Consider the following 19582-nt stretch of genomic DNA (forward strand, 5'->3'; position numbering starts at 1 on the left):
AAGATGGGGGAGAGTACCTCAAGAAGTCATTTAGGGAGCCTTTTACTAAAACTTAGCTCGAGTTATCTGCAGCAGGACCCATTTTATTCCTATGGGCCCTGCTGCAGGTAACTTGAGCTAAGCTTAGTAAAAGACCCCCCTCAGGGAAGTACAAACTGAAAATATTTATTTTAAAAGCAGTAAACCTTTTTGTTAGGACAGACAATAAATGCAAGAGGACAAGGAGGCTGCTATGGTTCTCCAAAGAAGTAGCTGTAAACGTAAGGAAAAAAGAGGTTAGCCTTTATAAACTGCAAGAGATTAAACAATATCTGGAAAAGCTAAATGAATCTGGTAAAACAGTCAGACAAGTAAACAGAATTAAAAACTAGCCAATATAGTTAAATTAGGGGTGGGGAGGACAATACTTTTTTTTTTTAGATATGTTAGTGATAGGAGGAAGTGTAAAAGGTGGTATTGTGAGACTCAAGGGCATGCAAATTTAACTGTGCTATTAGCTCTGATCATAGGGGTACTTCTCTGATCATAAGGGTACTTCTGCGGGATGTTTCTCCTGGACATGTCAAACCTAAGCCCGCCTACCCCAACACAAGATCTGGAGGTCCAGTGGACCTCTAGGCCCCCAACCCCCAAAGCACAAAATCCCTGGTGGTCCAGTGGGACCGCTAGTTCCCCCCCCCCCCTCCACCCCACCCCACTGAACAAAAATGCCTTGGTGGTCCAGTGGGACTGCTATGTATCTGCCCCCTCCCCCCAGCAGTCTACCTCTCTACTCGTCGTAGTGGGAGGAGGGAGGGAGTAGCACTCCCTTCTGCCTCTTCAGGCGCCTTCACAAAATGGTGCATCCTGGGATGCGCTGGGCAGGGCTTAACTTCCATATATGGGTTGGGCTTAGGTTTGACGGACCTGTCAAACCTCTTCAGTGGGTCTGCCTCATTCCTCCCTCACTAGCAAATCCTAACGCCAGCTCCTAGCTGGCGTAAGGTTTGCAGCAGTAGCAGCACCCTTGTTTGGCACGCTGCCCACTAATCATGGGGGATGAATGCAAGAGACCCTTGTTTGCATGCATGTGCATGCAATTAGCATTCAGAGCCGGCAAGCACGTTATTACACGTGCTCACCGGCTCTGATCATCGGGCGGGAGCAAACACAGGCGCTAGTATGGAGCTATTGGCCTCTAGTGCCCATGTTTGCTTCTGACCATCGGCCCATCAATGAACAGTCTGGATAGGACCATACAGGTCTTTAATCTGTCATTGTTTACTATGTTGCAGTATGTTACTAGGAGAATTAAGTTTTCCTGTGTTATATGGGGAACATTCGCATTGTGGTGATGTAACTGAGGTGTAGCCCATCCCCAAGGGTGGGGTAGGAATATAAAAGGGGGTAAGTGAGACCTGAGAGGATGCTGTTGACCAGTGGTGTGAGTAGGAGGCAGCAGAAGGCTGTGTTCCTTACTGCTCCAGTGGTTCTTCCTTCCCAGTAGGAGAGTAGTATGGAGGAATTCATCTGAGCAGTGCTTGGGGGAGGGGGGATATTCTCAAACCACAGGGATGGGAAACTTGTTCTTACCCTTATTTTTACTTATTTTGCTGTGACTTTTGTCTTCAAAGTGAGAAAGAAGGCATTCTGCACCTTTTCTGGAGATGGAAAGTCTGTGTATGTGGGGGGGGGGGGGGGGGGGGGGGGGGGGGGACTTTGAGTACCTTATGAAGCCTAAGTTGTATTTAAATATTTGAGAATAGTATTTCAAGTGGTAAACGACGAACATATGAAATTACTGAAGATTGAAACTACAGAATTTACAGACTTTATTTTCACTATAATTTGCTTTTCTGCAGTGTTAGATTCTCTCTCTCTCTTTCTCAATTACTTATTTCTTGGTTGGAACAGTCCCATCCAGGTGTAACTGTTTTGTTGTTGTGGGGTTTGCTTGTGGTTTGTTTGTTTTTTGCTTGTTTTTTTTTTAAGAGAGTCTCATCTGCCCGCAACCTCGGAGTCATCTTCGAGTCCTCCCTCTCCTTCTCTGCGCATATCCAGCAGATAGCCAAGACCTGTCGCTTCTTTCTCTATAACATCAGCAAAATTCGCCCTTTCCTCTCTGAGCACACCACCAGAACTCTCATCCACTCTCTCATTACCTCTCGCCTTGACTACTGCAACCTACTCCTCACTGGCCTCCCACGTAGCCATCTATCCCCCCTTCAATCCGTTCAGAACTCTGCTGCACGTCTTATCTTCTGCCTGGACCGATACGCTCATATCACCCCTCTCCTCAAGTCACTTCACTGGCTTCTGATCAGGTACCGCATCCAGTTCAAGCTTCTCCTACTAACCTACAAATGCACTCAATCTGCAGCCCCTCATTACCTCTCTACCCTTATCTCCCCTTACGCTCCTACCCGAAACCTCCGCTCACAGGACAAATCCCTCCTCTCTGCACCCTTCTCCACCACCGCCAATTCCAGGCTCCGCCCTTTCTGCCTCGCCTCTCCCTATGCTTGGAATAAACTTCCTGAGCCCATACGCCAAGCCCCGTCCCTGCCCATCTTCAAATCCTTGCTCAAAGCCCACCTCTTCAGTGTCGCCTTCGGCACCTAACCATTATACCTCTATTCAGGAAATCTAGACTGCCCCAATTGGATTGTCTGCACATTTTGTCCATTAGATTGTAAGCTCCTTTGAGCAGGGACTGTCCTTCTTTGTTAAACTGTACAGCGCTGCGTAACCCTAGTAGCGCTTTAGAAATGTTAAAAGTAGTAAGTAGTATGTTGTCATGGCTGTGAATGTGTCTATCTCAGAAACCAGAACACCAGACCTGCTTCCTTAGCTTCTGAAGGTGGACTTCTTAATTTTATGGGAGTGTCCTTAACAAATGAAGGGTTATAGCAATATTACACATTAGGCATAAATGTAGCATGGTTGGGGGAAGGATGGAACAAAGGGTTGGGAGGCAATGCTCATGGTGGGAAGAGGTAAGCTAATTCTACACTAGTTCTTGGAGCATTTATGGACACTGTTGCCCAAGCTCCTTCTAAACTATACCTATAACCAGGACTGGTGCAAGGGTATCAGATGCCCTAGGCAAGCCTTCAGCTGTGTCACTGCCCCCCTCCCAAGCTGCTAAACATCCTGTTCTCCATAGTTCAGCATCTTCCCTTCCTCCCTCCAAAGGCCTCAGGGTAGCCAGCATCTTTCCTTCCCCTCTCTACCTCCCCCCCTCCGATGGCCAGCATCATGTCTTCCCTTATCCATTTCCCCTCTACTTTCTCAGTCAGTTCATCAGCATCCCTCCTATCTACCTCCCTCCTCATGCTAGCATCGTTCCTTCCCTTCTACCCCTCCCCCCGAGTTAGCCAGCATCTCACTTCCCCAGCCTACCCCCACTCCATGTCCAGCATCTCTCTCTCTCTTTCCTTCTCTCTCCCATTCCTGCTTTGTAGCCTATCACTGCTGCTGACTCCCTACCTCCTACCAGGCCAGCCCAAAGCTTAGCCAGCACTTAACGATCCCTATAAGTTCATATACATAAGTAATGCCATACTGGGAAAAGACCAAAGGTCCATCGAGCCCAGCATCCTGTCCCTGACTGCGGCCAATCCAGGTCAAGGGCAAGGGCACCTGGCAAGCTACCCAAACGTACAAACATTTTATACAAGTTATTCCTGAAACTGTGGATTTTTCCCAAGTCCATTTAGTAGCGGTCTATGGACTTGTCCTTTAGGAAACCGTCCAACCCCTTTTTAAACTCTGCCAAGCTTAACCGCCTTCACTACGTTCTCCAGCAACGAATTCCAGAGTTTAATTACACATTGGGTGAAGAAAACGTTTCTCCTATTTGTATTAACTTTACTACACTGCAGTTTCATCGCATGCCCCCTAGTCCTAGTATTTTTGGAAAGCGTGAACAGATGCTTCACATCCACCTGTTCCACTCCACTGAACTGGACTGAACTGTAGAGATACAGTGATTTGCTTCCCTCAACAGGAAATCTGCCTCAGAGGAGGGGGAGTGGGGAAAGCTAGTGCTTCAGTGCGAGCCTGTACATATAGGGCCTGCACACCTCCGGCTGTTCTTTAACCTTCTGGCTGGCCTTAGGGGAGGTAGGGGTGGTGGTGGAAGCAGGTCTGGGATCAGAAAGTGAAGACAGAGAGGGTTCTCGTGCACCAGAGCCGTACTGCCACTCCCAAGTTGTGCCAGCCTAAGCGGATGCCTAGTCCAATTAAAGCAGAGGTGGGCACCCTTGGTCCTCGAAGGCCACAACCCAGTCGTGGTTTCAGATTTCCATAATGAATATGCATGAGATTGATTTGCATGCCCTGCTTCCATTGTATGTAAATCAATCTCATGCATATTTATTGTGGAAATCTTGAAAACTCGACTAGGTTGTGGCCTTCGAGGATCACGACAGAGCTGGTCCTGCCTATGATGTCAGGTTTCCCAATAAAATAGCCAACTGTAATCCAATAGGTACTGGCTGTATAACAGCTCAAAAAATTGATTTGCAACTAACATGGTTTTTATATCAAACTTTGCTGTACTCTGTATATGCCATCCCTACTCTCAAGTCATTTTGTTTTGTTCTTTTGACTTTACAAATAAAGGAGTAACACACATGCAGCTTTAGGTAAGAGACAGACACCTTGCTCCACGCTACCTCATCACTACAAAGAATTATCCTGTAGTTTCTTCTGAAGCACAGCTGAACCTCTGACTGTCCTGTGGCTTTTGTGAGAAACCGCTAGAATGAAATACAGCTTTTGTACTCTGCTCCTTATTCATTTTTAATATAGGCATAGACTGCATAGTTCATTTCAGGTCATGCCTGAACCAGTATAGCCTGAAGGCTGTTTACAGATCTTACATATGGAATTATTTTATCAGATATGTTTTCTGCTTGTCCTAAAAGCATTGCAAACTCAGTGGGAGGCAGCGCCCTTTATTACCCCTGAAATTGTTCTTTTTCTTTCAAAAAACTGTTCTTATATATATACTTTTGCCAATAAGGGGTACAATATTAGTTGGTAAGAAGTGAAAAGGTTTTGCAATGAAACAATGCTGCTTTTCTTTTTTTTTTTAAAGATTGTCGTATGTGGAATTAATTTACCTCCCAAGTCATACATTCAGGCTTTCCATTGCTGCCAGGACATTAGATTAAAAGATACAGATATGTAGAAACCTAGAAAATGATGGTGCTGGGGAGGTTTCCAACCCATGTGCAGATTTCTTCCAGCATCCTCTGGGTGACTCCCAGGCCGACCCTGACCCAATCAGACTGCTCTAGCACTCTTTCTGGTAGTATCTAAGTATCGGCAGGGGAACAGCTTTTTTTGAATATCAAGCTTGCAAAAATCTTAAAAGAAAGCAAAGATTTATTACTGTTACTTCCCTACTTGTGTGTAGAGATTAAAATTAAGAACTGCTGGCTGAATAGCCTGCTCCTACAGTCCTGATGGACTGTAATGACACAGAGTGGATGCTGTATATAATTTGCCTTATATAGCCCTAGGAGCATTAGGATGAAAGTAGATTTGATGGGAGGGCATGGTGGTCACGAAAGGATCAAGTAACATGCTGTATCGCTGTCATCAACCAAGTGCATTTCTATAACTTCATTTTCAGATTGGTTAATTTATATTTTTAAGCTTAGGGGAAAAGAAGATGTGGACCAGCAGGAGCTGAATTTAGTGTGCAGAACAGCATTTCCTTCAAGCAGTGTTCTTCAGTGCAAGACCCAGGGGCCAATAGTGGCCCCTGGAGACCTCAGGTGGCCCCCGTTGTCATTCTCTTTTATAGTTCTGCTGCTTTCTGCCTCTTTACCCAAGTTTATGACAAAAATGGAGGGGGGGGATCTGTGTTTATATATTGTAAGGCAGAGCAACAGGAAGGAACCTCTACAGAAATCAGCACGTGTCATAGATGAAGGTAATAAATAGAAATAAATCAAAATAGAGAAAAGAAAATAAGATGATACATTTTTTATTGGACTAACTTTATTGGTAGTCCAATATTAAAAAAAAAGGTAACCCTTCTTCTTCAGATCTGTTTTCCAGAGGTGTGATCATTCACAAAGAACTTTTCTGTGAAGTTTGGAGGTTTGAAATAAGCCTAGCATAGAGCAGGGGCATAGCCAAAAGTCAACATGGCAGCTCCCTGCCCTGCCTGGTGCATCCTGGGATGTGCTGGGCAGGGCCTCCCTTATATGGTATTTAAGCCCCTCCCAGCACTTCCCAGGATGCACTGGGTAGGGCGCTGCCATTTTGAGGTGGCACCTGCAGGTGGAAGGAGGGATTGCTAGTTACTTCTCCTGCTTTAAGGTAAGAGGAGGTTTGGGGGGGGGAACCACCGCTAGACCACCAGGGCTATCCTTCGGGGGGGGGGGGGAGCTTATTTGAGCCCGGCAAGGATCCCACTTGACCACCAGTGTTCTATGTATTGCAGTGGGGGGGTATGTGTTTGAGGTGTGGGGGGTCTATGTGTCTACTGGACCTCCAGGTTCTTGTGTTTGGGGGGTCTGGGGGTCCAACAGACCACCAGAGCTTGACAGGTCCAGGCTTTTCTCCTGTGGGAGAAAAACTCAGACCTGTCAAACCTCTTCTGCTGAAGGATTGTGCCTGGGTTCTTGAGCACATGCCCAGGCACAATTCTCCAACAGATAGAAACAGTCCCCTAATGTTCAGCATTAATGACATGAAAATTTAGGCAAAGTGTCAGCGCTGAACATTAGGGAACTGTTTTGCAGCACTGACTGGGTGTTATTTCTCTGGTGCTGTTCAGAACAGTTCAGGAGTTTTGAGCATCTGCAGATAAATGCACATAGTTTTCTTGTAAATAGATAAGTCTGAACAGGAATGAGGATCAGTTGGCCAGGGGTGGAGGTGGGGGTGGGAGGAATTAACACATTTACTTGAAAAACAGAGGAGGTGGCTTTACACTGTGCAGTATTTTCAGCAGTATATCCACACTCTGACCATATGTGCAGGCAGCAAAGTGGCAAGGTGAGGAAAAAAGTTCTCAAAGTACAGGTACACAGCTGAGTATCGGAAAAAAATCAGCAACTTTTAAGTAATGATCCAGAAACACTCTTAAGTACTGCAAGAAAACTAGAAAAGGAAAGCACAGAGTGACAAAAAATTGTTTCTTGTCACAGTGGTAATTAAACCTGTCCTCGGGCCTACCCTATCACAATTACCCCGTTCCCCAAGCCTGATGGGGTTCACAATATCCCAAGAGAATATGTAACAATTATCCCATAACTATCTTACACTTTATTGGAAAATTCCGACAACTTCTTTATTGAAAATGAAACTGTATAAAACCTTATCAAGCACCTAAGTAATATTAACCCAACACTCTGTCTCATTCTCACCATCCATTCCACATTCCCACTAAAATTACTATCAGTCATGTGGATTCAAACCACTATAGAACTGTTTAAACATCTAATATTTCTGTTCTTCACGACATGTAAAATATATCACCATTCAAATACAATATATTCACTTTTTTCACGGAAATATTCCCGTGCATAATTCCTTAATAAATGTCCATTGTTTCTCACATGATTTTAACCTTAATGTCCAATCCCTGTTGTGTCTATTTCAGTGATTGCAGTTCCCACACGTGTCTCAAACAATACTTTTATCTTTCCAATACACTTCTCTTCATACGGCAATTAACCACATCGCTGTTCCATTGGTTCTGTCCATCTCGTATGTTTACAGATTATATCAGTTCCATTTTTAACAGCGTCAACCCCTACACAAGTCTGTCTTTCGCTGATTGCGTCTTCATGGGTTTTAACTGAAAAGTGCAGATTAATATTACAGCAAACCTTCTAAGCCTTCTTTAATCCATCCTAACCCATCTAAAAATATTTTTTTACTTCTTCATAACTTATAATTTTAAAGCACCTCCTTAGCCAAACTCCCAGGATGAACCTCCAGCTGGTGTCTGGAACAGTGGCGCCGCTGAAAGCTAAAACACTTTGCATGCGCATAACCATTCCTCATTCAATTATAAACCCTGGTTGAATACGTCACGTTCTGCAAACCAGCCCCCTCCACTTCCTTATTTAATCCTAAAGGGGTCACTGTTTTCCACTCAGAAATCAGCCTTTGCTCTGTTTGAAATATGTTTTATATTACATTACCCCCACTACTACTACTACTTAACATTTCTAAAGCGCTACTAGGGTTACGCAGCGCTGTACAATTTAACATGGAAGGACAATCCCTGCTCAAGGAGCTTACAATCTAAAAGACAGGTGTACAATCTAGAGACAAGTGTACAATCTAAAAGACAAGTGTAGAGTCAATCTGATAGGGCAGACTATATTTCTCGAAAGGTTAGGTGCCGAAGGCAGCATTGAAGAGGTGAGTTTTAAGCAGAGATTTGAAGATGGGTAGGGAGGGGGCTTGACGTAGGGGTTGAGGAAGATTGTTCCAGGCATAGGGTGAGGCAAGGCAGAATGAATCAACAAATCTGCCGTAACATGATGTTCCTTAACCCAGTGTTCTACCAGGAGAGTTTCCATTTTTTTGCAACTTGATATTACTTAAATGTTGAGCTAATCTCTGTTTGATTTTTTTTAACCGTCTGCTCAATGTACCATAAACCACATGGGCACTGGATGGCATAAGTAACATATGATGACTCACAATTTGCTCTTGAATTTATATAAAATTTTCTTTCCCTTTGCTGATTCGGAATTAAACCCACTGGGTTTCCATAGCATGCATACAATATCTACACCCTTACGTTTTGCATGACCCTTAATACTTCTATGTGGATACCTATTACCTGCAAATATGCAAACTGGGACAAAGCCTTATTTATTTTTATTTTATTATTTACATTTGTATCCCACATTTTCCCACCTATTTGTAGGCTCAATGTGGCTTACAGAGTACCGGAGAGGCGTTTGCAGACTCCGGTGAGAACAAATACAAAGTGATGTTGTGGTAAGATAAAGTTCATGTGGCGCAGCCACATTAGGGAATCGTACAACGGAAGAGTTGTGTTATGTCCATTACGTTATTTAGTTTTGCTGTGTTGCAGAGATCAGGCATTTATGATGGATTGGTAGGGTATGCCTTTTTAAACAGGTTAGTTTTTTCCGGAAGTTTAGGTGGGTCGTACGTGGTTTTCAAAGCTTTTGGTAATGCGTTCCACAGTTGTGTGCTTATGTAGGAGAAATTGGATGTGTAAGTTGATTTGTATGTGAGTCCTTTGCAGCTTGGGTAGTGCAGACTTAGGTACGTTCGTGTTGATTCGAATGTGTTTCTAGTTGATAGGTCAATCAAGTCTCTCATGTATCCCGGGGCTTCACCGTAGATAATTTTGTGGACCAGAGTGCAGATTTTGAAAGAAATGCGTTCTTTGATTGGGAGCCAGTGTAGTTTTTCGCGGAGGGGTTTTGCACTTTAAAATCATGTTTTTCCAAAGATAAGCCTAGCTGCCGTGTTTTGAGCGGTCTGAAGTTTCTTTAATGTTTGTTCTTTGCATCCCGCATAAATTCCATTGCAGTAGTCTACATAGCTTAGTACCATTGATTGTATCAGGTTGCGAAATGTTTCCCTCGGGAAGAATTGTTTCATGCGTTTGAGTTTCCACATTGAATGGAACATTTTCTTTGTTGTGGATGTCACTTGGTTCTCTAGTGTTAGGTTGCGGTCCAATGTAATGCCAAGGATTTTCAGGCTGTGAGATAGGGAGGGTGTAGTCTGGGGTGTTGATAATTGTAGGGTTGTCCGTGCTGTGTTGGGATGAGATGATAAGACAGTGAGGCATATTTTCAAAGCACTTAGACTTATAAAGTTACATGGAGGGGCATAATCGAATGGCGCCGGCCAAATAGATGGCCGGCCATCTATTTGGCCGGCGCCGCAAAGAGCAGTCCCGAACCGTATTATCAAAAAAGATGGCCGGCCATCTTTCGTTTCGATAATACGGTTGGGGCCGGCCAAATGTCAGAGATGGCCGGCATCGGTTTTCGCCGATAATGGAAACTGAGGCTGGCCATCTCAAACCCAGCCAAATCCAAGGCATTTGGTTGTGGGAGGGGCCAGCATTTGTAGTGCACTGGTCCCCCTCACATGCCAGGACACCAACCGGGCACCCTAGGGGGCACTGCAGTGGACTTCAAAAATTGCTCCCAGATGCATACCTCCCTTACCTTGGGTGCTGAGCCCCCCAAATCCCCCCAAAACCCCCTTGCCACAATTGTACACCATTACCATAGCCCTTAGGGGTGAAGGAAGGCACCTACATGTGGGTACAGTGGGTTTTGGGGGTTTTTGGAGGGCTTAACGTTTACCACCACAAGTGTAACAGGTAGGGGTGGGATGGGCCTGGGTCCACCTGCCTGAAGTGCACTGCACCCACTAAATACTGCTCCAGGGACCTGCATACTGCTGTCAGGGAGCTGGGTATGACATTTGAGGCTGGCAAAATAATATTTTTTTTGGGGGGGGAGGGGGGTTGGTGACCACTGGGGGAGAAAGAGGAGGTCATCCCCGATTCCCTCCGGTGGTCATTTGGTCAGTTGGGGCACCTTTTTGAAGCTTGGGCCTGAAAAAAAAGAGACCAAGTGAAGCTGGCGAAATGCTCGTCAAGGCCGGCTTTCTTTTTTTCCATTATCGGGCGAAGCCGGCCATCTAAAAGCACACCCCCGTCCCGCCCCCGTCCCGCCTTCGCTATCCTACTGAAACGCCCCCTTGAAGTTTGGCTGACTCCACAACGGAAAGCAGTTGGCACCGGCCAAAATCGGCTTTTGTTTATACCGATTTGGCCGGCTTTAGGAGATCGCCGGCCATCTCCCGATTTGTGTCGGAAGATGGCCGGCGATCTCCTTTGAAAATAAGCTGGATAGGAACCTATATAACTTTGTAAGTCTAAATGCTTTGAAAATGAGCCCCAGTGTGTTTTTTCTTGTTGAGTTTTAGTTGAAATCCATTTGCCCAAGAGTCCATGATGTTCAAGCTGATCGTGATTTCGTTGGTGATTTCTGTCAGTTTAGATTTGTAGGGAATGTATAGTGTGACATCGTCTGCATAGATGATGGGGTTAAGGCCTTGGTTGGATAAGGACTTGGCTAGAGGGGTCATTATTAGATTGAAGAGGATCGGTGATAGCGGTGATACTTGTGGTACTCCGCAGTCTGCTTTTTCCATGGTGATGATATGTTTGAGTTTGATTTTACTTGGTATGTTCTTGTGGTTAGGAAACCCTTGATCTAGCTAAGTATGTTTCCTCCAGTCTCGAACTTATCTAGTAGTCTTATTAATATATTGTGGCTTACCATGTCGAATGCGCTAGACATGTCGAATTGGAGGAGGAGGATGGTTTTGTCTATTGATATTTCCTGCTTGAATTTGGCTAGGAGAGTGAGTAGTACTGTTTCAGTGCTGTGGAGGGGGCGGAAACCTGACTGTGATTCGTATAATATTGAGAATTTGTTTATGTAATCTGTAAGTTGTTTGGCTACCATGCTTTCCATCAGTTTGACTGACAATGGGATGGATGCTACTGGACGGTAGTTAGTGATTTCATTTGGGTTTTTTTCTTGGTGTCTTTTGGTATCGGGGTGAGTAGTATATTGCCATTTTCCTTAGGGAAGAGACCTTGCTGTAGCATGTAATTTAGGTGGGATGTGAGGTCTACTATGAAGCGGTCAGGAGCGGATTTCATTAGGTAGTTGGGGCAGGTATCTAGTTTACAGTGAGTGTTGGAAAACCTTGATGAATACTGACCAATGTTTGCAGATAATTTACCTAACTTTATCAGAAGGAACATAAGGCAGAGTGGCGTAGCCACAGGTGGGCTTGGGTGGGCCAGGGCCCACCCACTTAGGGCTCAGGCCCACCCACAGTAGCACACATTTAGTGGCAGCTGGTGGGGATCCCAAGCTCCACCAGCTGAAGGCTTCCCCCTGATGGTAATGAAAATGCTACTTTCCACGATACCGGCACCTGCTCAGTTTTCAGCGCATGCCTGCTGCAGACTGCCAAGGTGGGAAAAAAGCATTTTTCTGGCAGCTAAGATTTTTTTTTTTTTTGGTGTGTGTGGGGGGGAGGAAGAACTCTTGGTGCCCACCCAGTTCTTGCCTAGGCCCACTCAAAATCTGTTTTCTGGCTACGCCCCTGATAAGGTAGAATGCATGTTACTCTAGATTCCTAAGGTTTCTCCACAGTATGGAGTAACCAAGGACAATGTGCATTATATTCTCTTTTAAATGTTCTATGTATCACCCCAATGTTTGAATCTAAATTTCATTTCTTGTGCTCGCTTAACAAAATCCTCTTTTTCTGAGCAAATTTTATGAATTCACAAAAATTGACCCATAGGTATTCCATTTTTTAACGGAGTAGGGTGATAACTTTTGTAGTGGAGAAGGATGTTTCTATCCATTGACTTTCAAAAATATTTAGTAATAAATATCCCTGCTTTATAATGTATATTAATGTCTAAAAATTCAATTTTGTGTTCTCCTATAAGTGACTTGCCCAGAGTCACAAGGAGCTGCCTGTGCCTGAAGTGGGAATCGAACTCAGTTCCTCAGGACCAAAGTCTACCACCCTAACCACTAGGCCACTAGAGAAAGAGCTTTTGAATAATTTTCTGACATATCTCAATCAGTGTGACAATAACATCAGTTTTTCACACTGATTCAGATATGTCAGAAAATTATTCAAAAGCTCTTTCTCTAGTGGCCTAGTGGTTAGGGTGGTAGACTTTGGTCCTGGGGAACTGAGGAACTGAGTTCGATTCCCACTTCAGGCACAGGCAGCTCCTTGTGACTCTGGGCAAGTCACTTAACCCTCCATTGCCCCATGTAAGCCGCATTGAGCCTGCCATGAGTGGGAAAGCGCGGGGTACAAATGTAACAAAAATAAAATAGATACTATTGGAGATTCTACATGGAATGTTGCTCCTATTGGAGATTCTACATGGAATGTTGCTATTCCACTAGCAACATTCCATGTAGAAGGCTGCGCAGGCTTCTGTTTCTGTGAGTCTGACAGGACGTCAGACTCACAGAAGCAGAAGCCTGCGCGGCCACATTGGTGATCTGCAAGGGCCGGTGGTGGACTTTGGTCCTGAGGAACTGAGTTTGATTCCCACTTCAGGCACAGGCAGCTCCTTGTGACTCTGGGCAAGTCACTTAACCCTCCATTGCCCCATGTAAGCCGCATTGAGCCTGCCATGAGTGGGAAAGCGCAGGGTACAAATGTAACAAAAATAAATATCAGTAATGCATTGTCTATATAGCATTTCCACTGAGTAATAGATGGTGCAAACTCTCTCCTGTATACATATTTTCTTCATACATGGCCATATATAAGCAAGTTACCTTGGGGGTTACAGTAGCCCCCATGGCAGCCCCCTTTACCTGTAAAAAATATTTTTGCTCAAAAACAAAATGGTTCTTAGTGGTCACCATGTCAGCAATGTGATTTTTTAAATAAATATCCCTTGGCTGATACTTTTCTGGTCGATCCCCTTTTTTGTTCAATTGTGGTCGCCGCATCTCAAGAAAGATATAGTAGAATTGGAAAAGGTGCAGCGAAGGGCGACTAAAATGATAGCGGGGATGGGACGACTTCCCTATGAAGAAAGACTAAGGAGGCTAGGGCTTTTCAGCTTGGAGGAGAGATGGCTGAGGGGAGACAAGATAGAGGTATATAAAATAATGAGTGGAGTGGAACAGGTGGATGTGAAGCGTCTGTTCACGCTTTCCAAAAATACTAGGACTAGGGGGCATGCGATGAAACTACAGTGTAGTGCATTTAAAACAAATAGGAGAAAATGTTTCTTCACCCAACGCATAATTAAACTCTGGAATTCGTTGTCGGAGAACGTGGTGAAGGTGGTTAGCTTAGCAGAGTTTAAAAAGGGGTTAGATGGTTTCCTAAAGGACAAGTCCATAAACCACTACTAAATGGACTTGGGAAAAATCCACAATTCCAGGAATAACACGTATAGAATGTTTGTACGTTTGGGAAGCTCGCCAGGTGCCCTTGGCCTGGATTGGCCGCTGTCGTGGACAGGATGCTGGGCTCGATGGACCCTTGGTCTTTTCCCTGTGTGGCATTACTTATGTACTTATATGTTTCTCCTTGGTTGTTTTTTGCAAAAGGGGGTACTTTGACTTTTTTTTTTTTTTGTTTAACTTTCAACTGAATGCACATTCCTACTAATTAGCAGTTACAGGAAATGTTTATTACTGCTCAGCAAGGTGTCACCACTTACTGAATGAAGGGTTCACATACTTTTTCACACAAAGAGACTTCCTGTTGAAACTTTTTGTTGAAGAAATAATCCAAATATATCCTTTATATCTGAGCTATTTATTTAATTGAGTTACCTTTCTCTCTTATCAGAGTTTAGATTGGTATCTTATCATAATGTGAATATAAATTGAACAAAGACACAGATCATCCTAGGTAATGCACAACCTTTTTATCAGAACTGTATTAAAAAAAAAGACATGTTTTATCCTTATTTTAATACAGAGTAATGAACCTTTTTTTCTATTGTCTGAAGTACATTTCTAGTAAAAATTGTCAGGTTTTTCTATCCAGAACCTCTTACACTTCTTTATATCTCTAGGGCTAATGGTGTCTTTCTGTTTCTGACAAATTTGATCCATTTTGGTATGGTTTGGGAGGCAAGGACATGAAATTTTATATCATAGGATCAACAAGGTCTTCCCTATTTTTTTTGTCCCTTTTCTCTTACAGGCCAGAAGTCACAGTAACCCTCTGCAGTAAAAATAGGTGTGCCAAAGCTTTCTACAGAGTAGTTCACCAAACTGTCCTTTAGCCAGCTAGTAGATGTTGATTCCAACATGAGAATCCGGTGCTGCTTCTTTTTACAGCAATGGTTAACAAACCAGTCCTTGAACACACCCAGCCAGTCAGGTTTTCAGGATACCTACAATGAATATGCATGACAGAGATTTGCATACAATAAAGGTAGAGCATGCAGGTTTATCTCCTGCATATTCATTGTGGAGATACTAAAAACCTGAGCTGGGTGTAACCTGAGGCTTGGCTTGAGAACCCCTCTTCTACAGCCTTTGCAGCCATGGTCAACTTTTGATCCAGAAACTCAGTTTGGAATTTAACACTGGCCCATTCCCTCCCTTCCTAAATGTGATTGTGTTGCCTCTGAGCTGGAATAATAATTTGAACACATTAAGGGCAATTCTGTAACTTGGCACTTTCAGTTACATACATATTGCACACATACATGGGACCTTAGTTGACACTTATATGCGCAAGTGCACTAATTGCTATAGTGTGTAACTGCAAGGGGCGTGCATGTGGGCAGAGCATGGGTGGGACATGAGAGTGGAGAAGTAGCCTAGCGGGTAGTGTTTTAATCCTGGTGAGCTGGATTCAGTTCCCACTGCAGCTCCTTGTGACTCTGGGCAGGTCTCTTAACCCTCCATTGCCCCAGGTACAAAATAATAAGTACCCGTATATAATATGTAAACCGCTTTCATTGTAACCAATAGAAATCAAACAAAATAAAACATGGAAAAGAAAATAAGATGATACCTTTTTTATTGGACATAACTTAATACATTTCTTGATTAGCTTTCGAAGGTTGCCCTTCTTCGTCAGATCGGAAATAAGCAAATGTGCACATTTGCTTATTTCCGATCTGACGAAGAAGGGCAACCTTCGAAAGCTAATCAAGAAATGTATTAAGTTATGTCCAATAAAAAAAGGTATCATCTTATTTTCTTTTCCATGTTTTATTTTGTTTGATTTCTATTGATAACCTTAAGAGTGGACTAACACGGCTACCACACGCCTCTACTTATTGTAACCAAAGAAAGATGGTATATCCAGTTCCATCCCCTTTTCTTTTCCCTTTCCTACATGTACACCTTAGAGAATACTATAATTTGCACACACTGCATGGTGCACTTAAGCGCACCAACTTACGACAGCCTTACACCTGGCATAAATGAGTGTGCCTAAATGTAGGCATGTCAATGCCAAGAATTTTGGACCATTAGTAACCAAAAACTATATCCTAAAACAGATTAGTAATAACCACAGGATTCTGTAAACGTTGCCCAAATTGAAGCGGTGCAAAGAAAAACTACGAGAATGGTATGGGATTTGCGTTACAAGATGTATGAGGAGAGACTTTCTGAACTAAACATGAATACTCTGGAGGAAAGGAGAAGCAGGGGTGATATACAGACGTTCAAATATTTGAAAGGTATTAATCCGCAAATGAACCTTTTCCGGAGATGGGAAGGTGGTAGAACGAGAGGACATGAAATGAGATTGAAGGGGGGCAGACTCAAGAAAAATGTTAGGAAGTATTTTTTCACGGCGAGAGTAGTGGATGCTTGGAATGCTGTCCCGCGGGAGGTGGTGGAAATGAAAAAGGTAACGGAATTCAAACATGCGTGGGATAAGCATAAAGGAATCCTGTGCAGAAGGAATGGATCCTCAGGAGCTTAGTCAAGATCGAGAGGCGTGGCTGGTGGTTGGGAGGCAGGGATAGTGCTGGGCAGACTTATACGGTCTGTGCCAGAGCCGGTGGTGGGAAGCGGGACTGGTGGTTGGGTGGCAGGGATAGTGCTGGGCAGACTTATACGGTCTGTGCCAGAGCCGGTGGTGGGAGGCGGGGCTGGTGGTTGGGAGGCGGGGATAGTGCTGGGCAGACATATACGGTCTGTGCCCTGAAGAACACAGGTACAAATCAAAGTAGGGTATACACAAAAATTAGCACATATGAGTTATCTTGTTGGGCAGACTGGATGGACCGTGCAGGTCTTTTTCTGCCGTCATTTACTATGTTATTATGTTTGGGTGCGATTCTGAGCTGCATGCACAAATTAATCGGTAAACGAGCCATTAACAAGCAATGATTGGATGCTAACAATCAATTATTGATGTTAATTAGCACCAATTAGAAGTTGTGTGCACATCTACTGCACAACCCAGTGGCTGTGGGTCAGGGGCATTCAGAAAGTTTTGCAGCAGTGTTATAGAATACTGGGGATGCATGCCCAACTTGCATACTAGGATTTACGCCTAGTTTCAACAAGTGTAAGTCCTCACACCCAAGTTTGGGTGCGGGAATCGGCACTATGTGCTGTTCTAAAAAGGGCGCTCATGCTCCAATTTTTGAGCCCCATTTACTGAATCTGGCCCTAACTATGTAAGCAAACTAATGTTAACAGTTGCACTGCTGTCCTTGCATTACCAAACTCATTCTCATATTCTGGCATGGCAGATTTGGTTGTTTGTTTTTGTTTTGCAGCAAATGACTTTTCTTTATTTATGGTTAAAGACCATGTTAAAGGCTGTTTTCCCTTTTCCCATTGCAGAAGTTCCGTTCAGTTTCTAGACAGCTCATGACCAATGAAATTTTGTCATAAAGCTTTTGATCTCAGTGAATTTTTATCAAAATGCAGTAGGAGCCTGCTTGTCTGTTTTCTTCATTAAGAAAAATGTGATCTTTGGGATTTTTGAATGAATTATTTATTTGGGGGTAGAGGTTATTTAAAAAAAAATTTACTTTTTGTGGAAAGTGACTCTGTTGAAGGAGCCAGAGTTTGTCTTCCCTGAAATGAGCCAAAAGCAGAAGTGATATGCCACGTGGCTGCAACTCTGAGGGGTGCAGACATGGATGGCTCTGGTTTAAGAATAATTCTGCGATAATAGCAATATCTTTAGAAGCTGAGCTGTGACCCAGAAGGCGGTCCATTTTCATCTCACTGTACTACTGTAGGGTAAGAGGAATTAATAGTTGCTGTTAGACATGATGGATGAGATATAAGATTCCCACGGATACATTTCCAAGAATGTTACTTAACTGATTCTGGTCCCTGCATTCAGAGACAGATTGGTTGTCTAGGGCCTGCAGAGATCTCCAGGTGCATTTAAAATGGTCTGAGCACTTTCAGTTGGGCTTTTGGCAGGACCTGACCCTGGCTGCTCTCAGTCAGAGCACTTCACTTTTCTCCTCATCTGCAACGCATGTACCCACACTCACATTTCTAGTTCTACTCTGATTTCTATAGTACTGCTAGACATTTACAGCGCAGAACACAAATACACATGAGGTAGCCCCTGCTCAACGGAGCTTAAAACAAACAGGACAAATAAAGGATTAAGGAGTTTCATATATTTTGGGAATAAATAAAACATAAAATTTAAATAGAACCAGAGATGGATCATGACGTATTGACTTAGGAAGTCTATTGCTGCCACCTTCTGCCTGGAGGAGTAGCCTAGTGGTTAGTGCAGTGGACTTTGATCCTGGGGAACTGAGTTCGATTCCCACTGCAGCTCCTTGTGACTCTGAGCAAGTCTCTTAACCCTCCATTGCCCCTGGTACAAAATAAGTACCTGAATATATGTAAACCGCTTTGAATGTAGTTGCAAAAACCTCAGAAAGGTGGTATATCAAGTCCCATTTCCCTTTCTTTGTTACTATTCTCAATCTCAACCAATTTTGAAACCCATTCCAAGGCACTTTTATATGGAACCCTCTTTTAAAGCCTGGTCTGCTCTCAGTCTAAGAAGTCTCACAGAGCCCAGGCAACCTCTCTATTCCTTGCCAAGTTCATTCTTGGACTGGGCCTCCTGTCAGTACCATGTCTGGTTAGCTCTTAGTCTGAGCTCCATGGCAGGATTAACACATTGGTTAGTTTTAGCAAACAAGCATGCTAGGCTATCCTTACAATGTCAGTATGGGCCGATATTCAGCCTGGGACAATCAGCAGTTTTTAAGCCGCTGACAGACACAGGCAGAATTAAGCCCAGATATTCATTGCTAGCCCAGAAATTATGCAGGTAGCATTCAATATCAGTGACAGCACCTGCATAGCAAGAGTGCAAAGCTAGGACTACCTTTGCTGTGGCCCTGTCTGTCCGCTTAGCTTTGTGGGCACTGTCACTGAGTATGACTGGATAAATGGTAGTTCCTCGCTGACTCCAGCTCTAGAATGCCCTGGCACTAACTTCGTAGTGCCGCAGTGCTCAGAAGGGTCCTCAGTGCCACTTGGTATCCAGAGATTAAGCAGGCAGGAGCCTCTCAGGCCTACTTAAACCTTGTTGAATATCAATCCTATAGAATTTACTACTCATACAAATGGGGCCCCACATGGTTCTAACTACTTCTATCTTGCTAAGTTAATACAACGTTGCTACAGATTGTACTTCTCTCTGCAATACACTGAAATCCTAACTACTATATAAGCCGCATTGAACCTGCCATGAGCGGGAAAGCGCGGGGTACAAATGTAATAAATAAATAAATTCTGACTGCAGAGGAAAGATGAAGGGGTTTGGACTGAGCTCACAGCTTTTCAATAGTAATTCAAGGTCTCTAGTTATTTTCCTGGCCCTGCAGGGTTTATAATCTAAGGGATTGATATTCAATGCAATTTAACTGGCTAGAAACTGGCAGGTTAAATTATATGTTTGGGGCTAACTGTTAATTTTCAGTGGCACTTAACTGGTTAGTGCTGCTGAAAATAAATGGCTAGCACCAAACTGGAAACCAGCTATTTTTGGGACGTTCTGAGGGTGGAGTCAGCAC

General features: G+C 43.8%; 1 protein-coding gene across 1 annotated transcript in view; it reads left to right on the forward strand.

Moving 5' to 3' along the window:
- Window positions 1–19582, forward strand: part of NR3C2 (nuclear receptor subfamily 3 group C member 2) — a 582332-nt gene that overhangs the window by 556179 nt on the left and 6571 nt on the right.

The sequence above is a fragment of the Microcaecilia unicolor genome, chromosome 2 (genome assembly GCF_901765095.1).
Source record: "Microcaecilia unicolor chromosome 2, aMicUni1.1, whole genome shotgun sequence".
NCBI classification, from domain to species: domain Eukaryota; kingdom Metazoa; phylum Chordata; class Amphibia; order Gymnophiona; family Siphonopidae; genus Microcaecilia; species Microcaecilia unicolor.